At 45.6% G+C, this 11112-nt stretch overlaps 1 pseudogene; it reads left to right on the top strand.

Moving 5' to 3' along the window:
* The first annotated feature begins 6034 nt into the window (after positions 1-6034).
* Positions 6035-10825, top strand: LOC123142754 (protein FAR1-RELATED SEQUENCE 5-like; annotated as a pseudogene).
* The last annotated feature ends 287 nt before the right edge of the window (positions 10826-11112 follow it).

Raw genomic sequence — 11112 nt, 5'->3', positions numbered from 1 at the left:
GACCTCGCTAGGAAGTAGTAGTAGGAGCCCAGCGGAGCAGTGGACTAGAGCCAGGCAGCCAGCGGAGGCGAAACCGGAGTCGGGCACCCGCCCATGCCGCGGCGCCACGCAGTCCAAGCAAAGCCGTCCGCCCGAAGCAAGCAACACAGCCGCCGCCTCGCGTTTGCCGACGTGCGCACGCGGCGAGGAGAGGTCCGGGGACGCGGAGGCCGCGTCGGCTTCTACGTGGCGGCTATCCCGCGGCGTGCCTCGCTTCGCTTTCGCTCTGGCTCGTCTCCAGCGTTCGCCTTCGCGTCGCAATAAACAAGGCAGGAGAGCAGCTGCATGCCTGCCTACGGGCTGGGACGTGTAAGGAAGAAAATAGTGATACAGTATGGTGCAAGTTTTTTTTTTTGAGACAACAGTATGGATTACACAGATGGATTACTGCCGTGTTTGTACATCTACGTAAGTGTAGTATTTTTGTCCGTATATCATACAACTTGAAAGGGGTTTCCTTTTGCGGGAAAGGTGAAAGGAACTGGCGTGCTCGGCAAGCTAGAGTACTACTGTTAATGACGAGCTAGCTAGGGCTCTATCGCTTGGCGTGCTCCTGTTTGAAGGAACAAACACTCTCCTCGGGAGCACCAATGTTTTTCTGCCTCATCCTCTAGCATCGTCGCTACCCCATTCGCAGTGAACCCAGGCCACGACGGTGACATGCGGGCCATGGTGGCGGCGTAGGGCGCGCGTGCGCTTGGGGAGGCGCACGGTCAAGCGAGAGGGAGAGGGAGCGAGCGCGCGCGTGGAAAGGCACATCGTTTCCGCTGCTGGCCCGGCGCGTCTCGTGAGCAGCGAGGCGTGGCTCCGCCTGCCCGCCTGCCGCCGTCTCTCCCCCATTTCCCTCACGTCTCCTACTCCTTTCTCCTTGGCAGTAGCAGCAGCCAGCAGGAGAGAGAGAGGGGAGTACATCGCTGTCAGGAGGGAGGGAAGGGGGCCGGGGGTATAAGCGCCATTTGACACATGACAGAGAGCACTGGCACCAAGCTCAGAGCCTCAGAGCTCTGACTAGCTGCAATGCCACAACCGAGACTGTTTGGCTTTGGGGATTAAAGCTCGCCGGCTGGGCCCCATTCGTGCGTCGTGTGCGATGATTTGGAACCGGTGGCTTTTGGGACAGAGGCCCAGAAATGGGCGGTGTATCTTTTGCGTGCGCGCGCGCATGCCGTAGCTGGGAATTGGATGGAGGAGAAAATATGGCATGCCAGCCTCTGGGCTGGGGCAGGGTGGCCGGCGGGCGAGTGAGCTCACCGGATCGGCCACTGGTTTCCCCGGCCGGCCAGTGCACGTGAGCGGCTCTTGCAGTCCACCATCGCGCGTCTGCAGGCATGCGTGAATGGAGACCGAGAGAAAATGTGCAAAAACTGCCGCACATTCACAGGAAATGAGATGGAAAAACGACGCACTTGGAGTCGAGCTAGCTAGTACTAGTAACATTTTTCATTGGCAATGCACCGCTGCATACGTACCTCGTATAGAAAAGCGCTGTACGCTACGCACGCACGACATTGATTTGTCGACTCATTAGTTCGCCTTTTGGTCGTGGTTTGGGTTTGGCTGGCGTGCTTCTTTTTTGCGGCCGTCAACGTACACGTGCCCGCGCCACACTAGACGGGCAAAAATCACTGTTTTGACCTGTGCACAAAACAAAATCACAAAATAAACGGTTAATAAAAAAAATTTCATCCGGCTAACTTTTTGTGTAGCGCCCGACAGCTAGGCGTCACACTACACTATGCAACGCCTGACACTCAGGCGCTACACGCCTGACCATCGTCGCACCCTGAGCTGACTGAAAAATGCTAAGTCAGTGTGCAACGCCTAAGAAATAGGCGCTACACTATACAGTGTAACGCTTACCGAGTAGGCGTTGCACTTAGTGCCTGGGGTTCTAGGAAGGGCGAGATCAATGGGAGGCTTGGGAGTCGGGTCCCTTTTGTCACAGGAAGCGGTGAATGGAGTGCTGCCCAGGTGCACAGTGCGTGGAGTGGCTCCAGTTTTATGAAGCGGATCGGGACGATAAAATCGTCCGTGGTGGTAAAAAGTATATACAGCTAGAACGTGTCTTGTTGTTTTGTTCAGCCTCGGTCCACCTTTCTTTTGCGGGCAGGAGCGTACGCCAGCTGTCTGTTTTCTTTCGTTGCAAAGGGACGAGGGCAGCTCTTGCGCTAAGTGCAACTAGTGCAACGCCTACGTGGTAGGCGCTACACTGTATAGTGTCCAGTGTAGCGCCTATCTGTTAGGCGTTGCACACTGACTTAGCATTTTTCAATCAGCTCGGGTGCAACGGTGGTCAGACGTGTAGCGCCTGAGAGCCAGGCGTTGCACAGTGCAGTGTGACGCCAAGTGTCGGGCGCTACACAAAAGCCAGCTGGGTGAAATTTTTTCGTCAACAGTTCATTTTATAATTTTGTTTTGTCCACAAGTCAAATCTGTCGTTTTTGCCCACTAGACGTGCGGACTGACCGAGCGAGCGAGCGAGCAGGGCCGCCGCCGTGCTGCATGCCCCCGCGCCGCAGCTTTGCGTTGCTTGCTTGATTGCTCGCGCCTGCTGCGGACATTAATCGAGTGGGCAATGGCGAGCAGGGCATCATGGCATGCTCGTCCTAGTACTTTTCCCTTCATCGGTTCGGGTACAACCTAATTTGCACCCCGCGTATGCCGAGTACTCCATGTAAGTTAGAAAGAGAAGATTACATGCATCGATAATTCATTAATCAAGTGCATGATGCGCATATATAGGTACAGGATGGACCGATCTCTACTTGTCTCCCAAACATACAAATATACAGAAGGGAGAGAGGAGATATAGCGGTATAAATACAAGACCCTAGTCCTATACATGTACACTGAACAATGTACGTTCAACACACCCCGCAGTCGAACTGTCGCCGGAGACGCAGAGACTGGACCGAAACTTCTCAAAGACTGGGGTCAGTAGTCCCTTGGTCATAATATCAGCGAACTGCTGAGCGGTAGGTACATGTAGAACACGGATCCTCCCAAGCACGACCTGTTCGCGAAAGAAGTGTATATCAAGCTCAATATGCTTCATGCGGCGATGATGAACGGGGTTGGCGGAGAGGTAAACGGCGGAGACGTTGTCGCAGTAGACGATCGTGGCTTTGTGAACCCACAAAGCAACTCCTGGAGCAACCGACGGAGCCAAAAGCACTCGGCAACGGTGTTAGCCACTGCCCGATACTCCGCCTCGGCACTCGAGCGAGAAACCGTGGTCTGTCAGTTGGACGACCACGAAATCAACGAGGGCCCAGAGTTAAACACAGTAGCCTGAAGTAGAACGACGAGTGTCGAGGTAGGCAACCCAGTTGGCATCGGAGTAGGCAACAATATCGGTGGAGGCCGAAGCCGTCAGGGTGAGTCCCAAGGTTATAGTGCCGCGTATGTACCGAAGAATACGCTTCACCAGAGTCCAGTGAGAGTCACGAGAGGAGTGCATATGAAGGCACACATGTTGCACTGCATACTGCACGTCCGGGCAGCTGAGCGTCAGATATTGTAGGGCACCAACGATGGAGCAGTAGAACGCGGCGTCAGGTGCAGGAGAGCCCTCCAAGGCATCAGGTGATGGAGCGGTAGAATGTGGCGTCATGTATCTATGATTTTTCTTAAAGTAAAAACGCATAGTATAAAAAGTAAACCCTATGAAAATTTTAAAATATGAAAGAAAACAAGAATTATCTCTTGGCACTAAATTAATAGGAATGTCCAGAAAAATAATACAAATTGCTATAAAAAGGTATATAAAAGTGGTATGATAATAACATGAAATAATAAAAAATTATTGATATGTTTCAGACCTATCAGCATGATACATGATGTCCTACCTAATTTAATTTGTGATTTATTGACTTAAATGGTGAATTATGACAATGGATAGGTCTATTTCGTGAGCACAATCTACTAAATGCTCAGCTCGGTGATGGCGTTCTTCATCGCGTTCGCAAAGTGCGTTTGTCGTACATTCATGATTCAATTGTTCGAGTGGCGCGGTTGTCGTGCCTATAGGACAGACTTCTCCACATCTTTTTTCTTCCTCTCCCGAGCCAACCCACTCTCCTCTTTTTTCTCTCCCTATTCATATATATTTAGAAGCTAATTTACATTTCATACTAAACTTCTATACTTATTTAAATTTATTGTTATTATATTACTGTGTTAACTAGTGTATTCTTTTATCATTAAAGCAACACAATTAACCATGTAACAATATTAATTGGTAAATAGTACTCATAGTGTTATTTTTTTATTTGGACTTTTAATGCTAGTTTTATACATTTGTAATGTATATCACTGAAAATTTTCCTTCTACGGAATTTAAATTGTGTTGCAAAGCTCTCCTTAAATTATTTTTCAACAATTGCACAAATTATATAATGTACACACATGGTATTTGTGTGTAGGTTTCTGTTTTCACGTATATTTTACTATTATTAAAGAGCATGCTAGAGATCACGACAATCTAACTATATAATATCTTAGTGATTATTTCTATAACAATATTAGTTCAGCTTTTTTATAGACATTTCTAGAATATAATCTGAACGGTTGAAAAATCTGAATTGCAAGTTCAATTTGGAAATAAGTTGATGTGAGGTGCATCCTATATACTAGTTATGTATATTGCTTATGGAAATTACCAGCAAACAGAAAAAAATGATTCTACTTCTGCATACATACGCTTTATTTTTTATTTGGTAAGAGCTGCTCCCGCCAGTTTGTGAAATAAAGTGCACAAAATTAAATATGAAAATATAGTTAACATAGATTTTTGTACAACCTGCAAGATGTCCATCTGAGAGATGCAATTGATTTGTCTGACCAAAATTTAAGGTAAGTAGGTGCCCCATACTCATTCTGTTCATCCGATGGTTATATGCTTGTAAGATTGTATTCATTGTTGATCTACTCCCAATGTACGGAATTACTTGTTGCGAAAATTGATAAAAATGAATGTATCTAAAACTAAAATACTTTTAGATACATCTATTTCTCGGAAAAGTAATTTCGGACGAAGCGAGTACAATATAGGTGATATACTTTCGGGGCAATCAACCTAAATGTACATTTATTGGTAATTGGCTACAACAACTGACTTGCACTATTCTGAACATGCTATTAAGTGGGTGCCCCCAATGCTTGTCCCATATAGAAGGGGGAGGGCTAGTCTCAATCGAAGAAAAAGATAAAGAGGAAGATAAATATGACACATGGGTCCAAGTGGGATCATACCTTTTTTCTAAAACGAAGCAAAAGTTTAAGAAAAAGTGAGTTGCCCAGTTAATTAAGAAAAACGGACGAAAACCTCAATTACAAACCCCATATGAGGCACACATGGACGACTTGGCCACACATGCCAAATATTTGACTAAAGCATCCCACAAGGCAGCTCCGATTTTGCTAACGAGCTTCACAGAAGAAAGTTGCAAGCAAGCCACCGACCTAGTCCAAGGCAACATCCGGAGATCACCGCCCACCAAAAACGGCCCTCAATGCGTAATCGTTGCCGTAGTGGCCCCGCCGTCGCAACTCTAACTTCTCTGCCATACCCAGAAATCAGCATAGACACACCGGACTGTCGATACCAGCAGGACAAGCCGCGACCCAGCATAATGGTTGCCACACTCATCGCAACGCCAAATATGCCGACCGCGTTGCCGTGCACATCCAGCCCGTGCACCACAGTACATGGTATTTTACCGCACCTGCGATGCTAACGCGCCGCGTTGAAAAGGACAGGAGGTTCGCCGGGAAAAAAGGAAAAGAGCACGAGGTGGAGCACGGAATTAAACGAGGCGCACGGCATGTCGGCCATGAACGGCGGACGCCGAGCCGTACGTGTGGCGGCGACGGATGCCGACGAGGCGGCGGCCGTCATCGCGATCGGTCGTCCTCGGACTAGCGCGCGGAGGCGAAACTGGAGTCGGCCGTCGGCACACGCCCGTTTCCCAAGACATATATGCAGAGCTGGGAAATGGCAATAAACAACGCCGGCCATGCTGCATGCGTGCAGCAGAGACACAGGGTTGGTTCCTTCGCTACAGCAGGTGGCAGCTGCACGCCTACGAGCTGGGACGTGTTTTCTAAGGAAGAAAATAGTGGTATGGTGCAAGTCAGCGTGTATGTGCACATCGGCCGCGTCGGTCGAGAGCGGTGGGTCCCGCTTCACGCCTTCTCCGTGTGACTCGTCCAGGAGTGGGTCACACACAAGGATTACTGTCGTGTTTGTACATCTATGTACACAGACACAGCACTTAAAAACAGAAATCGTTTCCTCGCTCGCCCGTAAAAGCGTACTATACTAGAAACAACCGTGTTCGCGCTGCTCCGGCCGAGCATACAAGATGAAAGGAATTTCTTTTTTGCAGGAAAGATGAAACGAATTGGCATATCCAAACGGGGGCCGAGCCAAAAAAGTGTAGCTGTGGAAAACAGTTTGGCCGCTAGTAAGTCAACCTAGTAGAGTACGTGCTAAAACACGGCGGGCTGCTGCGGTACTGAACGCGGCATGCATGCGGCCTTGGCGTGCGACCATCGGTGCGACGCAGCCATCGCACGGCTGTGCGTGAGCCCCCTCTTGCTGCCGATTTTCTCTCGAAAAATAAACAGAATACAGATCGTGATACCGGACGTCCCGTGATGCCTATTTCGTTCCGTAATACTCTCGCACCATTAAGACTAAACAAAAAATCAAGTGAAAAAAAAAGCCATCGCCTGTGAAGCATATCCACAAAATGCCCGCGAAACAGATCCGCATATGCAGAAAAGCGCGCCAAAATATACTCCTGAAGGCGAGAGAGACCTACAACCTCGGCAGAACAATCAATGGCAGCTTGACCAGGGAAGCGTAGGTAAATTCTCCTCTTAAATTGGGCAGCCAAGGAATCCCGTCCCTGATGTCTTCCTCGAGTCTCACGTCCCCGGTGGCTTGTACAAGAAGTGGTCCGGGGAACCAGGATGCTCCCGATGATTCTCAGTCACCAAAAGTAAGAAATCGCACCCTGTTCTTCATGATGAATCACCGGCAAATTCTCCCACCGTACCGTTTTAGAACTTGTACAGCAAACCATGACTAGTGATCACAATCTGCAGATGTGAAACAACGACAAGAAGTTAGTTCTGTTGCATTTGGAAAAACAAAGTAGGAGCATGTACAGTACTCCGATTTCACATTTAATTGGATGAGAAGACGTTCTTGCACAAACCGTATAAAATAGAACAAGGATTGCAGAGTCCATCTTGATTTCTCCTCTAAACCTGAAGACTACTACAATATTGATCCCTCAATGCACTGCATGTTTTGCAAGACAGATAAATATGATTCATGAATCAGTTGATCAAAACTTGTGGTAGGAAAATATGATTGCCATTTGCCATTTTCTGTGGATTAACTAAATTGAATCCTAATTGATACAGGATTTGCAACAAACCACGGCAGATCACAGTGATGAAAGGGTACCAAAGCTTGGCATGACATTTTTGTCTGAAGAGGAAGCTTATTTATTTTATAACAAGTACGCTGAAACTATCGGTTTCAGCATCAAAAGAAGTAGCGACCATAAAGTGAAGAACTCTTCTGTACTGCAGCAACGCACATTTACATGCTCTCGTCAAGGTAAATGTTATTTCTAATTTGTTTTGATTCTAACCTCTTATTTATGCTCTAAGATAATTACTACAACTCACAGGCCACCGGCAAGAAGATAAAAGAGAGGACACATTCAGTTACAGTAGGCCTGAAACATGATGTGGTTGTAATGCTCGTATGAAGATAAGCCTTAAAAATGGTTTTTATTGTGTGTATGAATTCGAGGCATCACATAACCACACTCTTGCTCATGGAATCATGGCCCAATACTTGAGATCCCAGAGAAAAGTAACAGAAGCACATATAGCAAATGTTGAGGTTGCAAAATCAGTAGGCATTTCAAATAAAGCAACATTCGATTTGATGGCCAAGGAAGCATGTGGAAGTGAAAACCTTGGCTTTATACGTGAAGATTTGAGAAATCGTTTGTACTCAAAGAGAACAATAAAAGCAAAGAATGGTGACACAGGGGGAGTATTAGAGTACATGGAGAAGAAGGTCTCAGAAGATGTCAACTTCTTCTATTCAATTCAAGTTGATGAAGATGAGTTGATAACTAATATTTTTTGGACTGACTCGAAAATGGTATCAGACTACGCATTATTCGGCGATGTTATATGCTTTGACACCACATACAGGAAACTAGATGATGGACGCCCATTTGGTTTGATTGTTGGGGTGAATAATCATCAAAAAACGGTTGTCTTTGGCGCCGCACTTCTCTATGATGAAACTGCTGCAAGTTTTGCTTGGCTTTTTAGAACTTTCCTAAAAGTTATGTCTGGGAAACATCCACGTACAATTCTCACCGATGAAGATGCAGCAATGGCAAAGGCAATACGTAAAGTGTTCCCTCATTCTCACCATAGACTTTGTGTGTGGCATATGAATCAAAATGCTTGCAAGCATCTCGCTGGAGTTGTTGATGAATATAAGAAATTCAATGTTGATTTTCAACATTGTATATATGATATAGAAGAGGAAGATGAATTTGTAAGTGCATGGAATAAAATGATTGACAAGTATGGACTAGGTGACAATGCATGGTTGCAAAGGCTATTTGAGAAGAAAGAACAGTGGGCACTAGTATATGGTAAAAATACGTTCTCTGCCCACATGAGCACTACCCAACGAAGTGAAAGCATGAACAATGAACTAAAGAGGTACATTAGTGTTAAATATGACATGCTTACTTTCTTGGAGCATTTTGAACGGCTAGTTTCAGATAGAAGATGTGAAGTATGACTTTAAAGCAACACAAACTACTCCAAAGTTGAAGGCTGAATCAAGCTATATGCTAACACAAGCTGCAGCTACATATACTCCAGCAATATTGAAGATACTTCAAGATCAAGTGCTTCAGACTCTGAACTACGACACATTGCTTTGTGATGAAAGTGACACAGGGTTGAAGATTTATGTAGTAAAATTTCATGGCACACAACGGGAGCATGTTGTTAGATTCATTCCGAAAGAAGAAAAGGTTAGTTGCAGCTGCAAAAGGTTTGAGTTTTCTGGAATCCTTTGCTCTCATTGCTTAAAGGTACTTGATATTAATAATATCAAGCATATCCCCGGAAAATATATATTGAAAAGATGGACAATTGATGCCAAAGTTCTAGATATAACAAGCAAATGCAACCCGCATGAGAACCTAAAAGCAAGAATGTCCAATCGCTACAAGGAACTGTGCAGAATGTTCTTCAAAATAGCTGCTCGTGCCGCTGAGTCAAAAGACTCATACAATAAGGCTGCTAAATTTACAGAGCAATTAGCACAAGATGTGGAGAAATGCTTGAAGATTAGAGCTTATCCAGATTTGGGAGACTCGTGTACTAAAGAAGGTGCATATTATACTAATAATAATTTCCTAGACTATTGACAAACAAAGACTGGTTTTTACCATTACAGTGGCAGCAGGAGGGAACATCCCCTGTAGCAGAATTTCAAAACACAATGATGGGCTTGCAAAGCCAAAAGGTATGAAGGTCAAGGAGAAGACTATCAAAGGATAAAAAAGGCCCGTTGGTGGATTTGAGAAAGCAACTTCAAAGAAGAAAAGGAACACAGATGATATTGTACAACTAGAGCCTCATGGCACCTCAAAGGTATTATACTTCGTCGCTTTGTGTCTTATAAAACCTTCAACATTATTGACCTTTCATATCATTTTTGATAGGCCCCTTCGGAGAAACCAAATTCAAAGAAGAAAAAGAAATAAAAAGATATTGTACAACTACAACCTCATGGCCTCTCAACGGTATAACGCTGTTGCTTTTTCTTATAAAACACTCAATTGTATTGGCCTTTCTCTATCATTTTCAACAGGGTCCTTCGGAATTTTTCAGTAACCAAATGGGTGCATATCAATTACACTACAACACTATCCTAAATGCTTCAATGCAACCATCAATCAATAATACCATCCCGATGCCACCGCATACCCAACAACTGTTGGCGGGATTCCAACCATACAACACAACCGTGGTAGAAGCAGTCCACTCTTTCAAGTTTACGATTTTTTTAAACTTCATTGAAACTGAACTTTGCTACTTTGTGCACAGGGTCATCCGACAGACCACATGTACACCTATTTACAGCAGCAGAACTCTGCTCGACCAACACCTATCCAAAATGCTACAATGCAGCCATCAACTGGTCCGAGCTTCCCCATGCAACCACAAACCCAAGCACCACACAACACTCCAGTGGTACAACATTCCACCCTTTTGAGTTTTCCAGTTTTTAAACTTCACTGAAACTGATAGTTGCTACTTTGTGCACAGGGTCATCCGACAAACCACATGTCCACCTATATACAACAGCATAACTCTGCTCAACCAACATCTATCCTAAATGCTACAATGCAACCATCAACTGGTCCGAGCTTTCCGATGCAACCACGAACCCAAGCACCACACAATACTCCAGTGGTATAACATTCCACCCTTTCGAGTTTTCCACCTTTTTAAACTTCATTTAAACTGGAAGTTCCTACGTTGTGCACAGGGTCATCCGACAAACCACAAGTACACCTTTTTACAACAGAAGAACTCTGCTCTGAATCCCTGCCTGATAGAAGCCATTGGAGCCTCTAACTATAGTTCGATGATAGGAGAAAATCAAGGCTTCCTTCTTCAACCGAAGGCGACATCTATTGTAAATGCTACAATGTAGCCATCAGTTGGTCACACCATCCTGATGCCACCACAGACCCAAGACCCACACTATACTCTAGTGGTATAACATTCCATACTTCCAAGTTTTCCAATTTCTCAACTTCAATGAAACTGAAATTGCTACCTTTCTGCCCAGGGTCATCCGACAGATCACATGTCTACCTATTTACAGCAGCAACACTCGGCGCAGAATCCCTCAGTGCAAAGGACCATTGGAACCTCTACCTCTAGTATGACGACAGGACAAAACCAAGCCTTCCCCAATCAACCGAAGCCAACATGATC

Source organism: Triticum aestivum, chromosome 6D (genome assembly GCF_018294505.1).
Source record: "Triticum aestivum cultivar Chinese Spring chromosome 6D, IWGSC CS RefSeq v2.1, whole genome shotgun sequence".
Lineage (NCBI taxonomy): Eukaryota > Viridiplantae > Streptophyta > Magnoliopsida > Poales > Poaceae > Triticum > Triticum aestivum.
The sequence above is the reverse complement of the archived record's forward strand: the minus strand, read 5'-3'. Positions and strand labels throughout refer to the sequence as shown.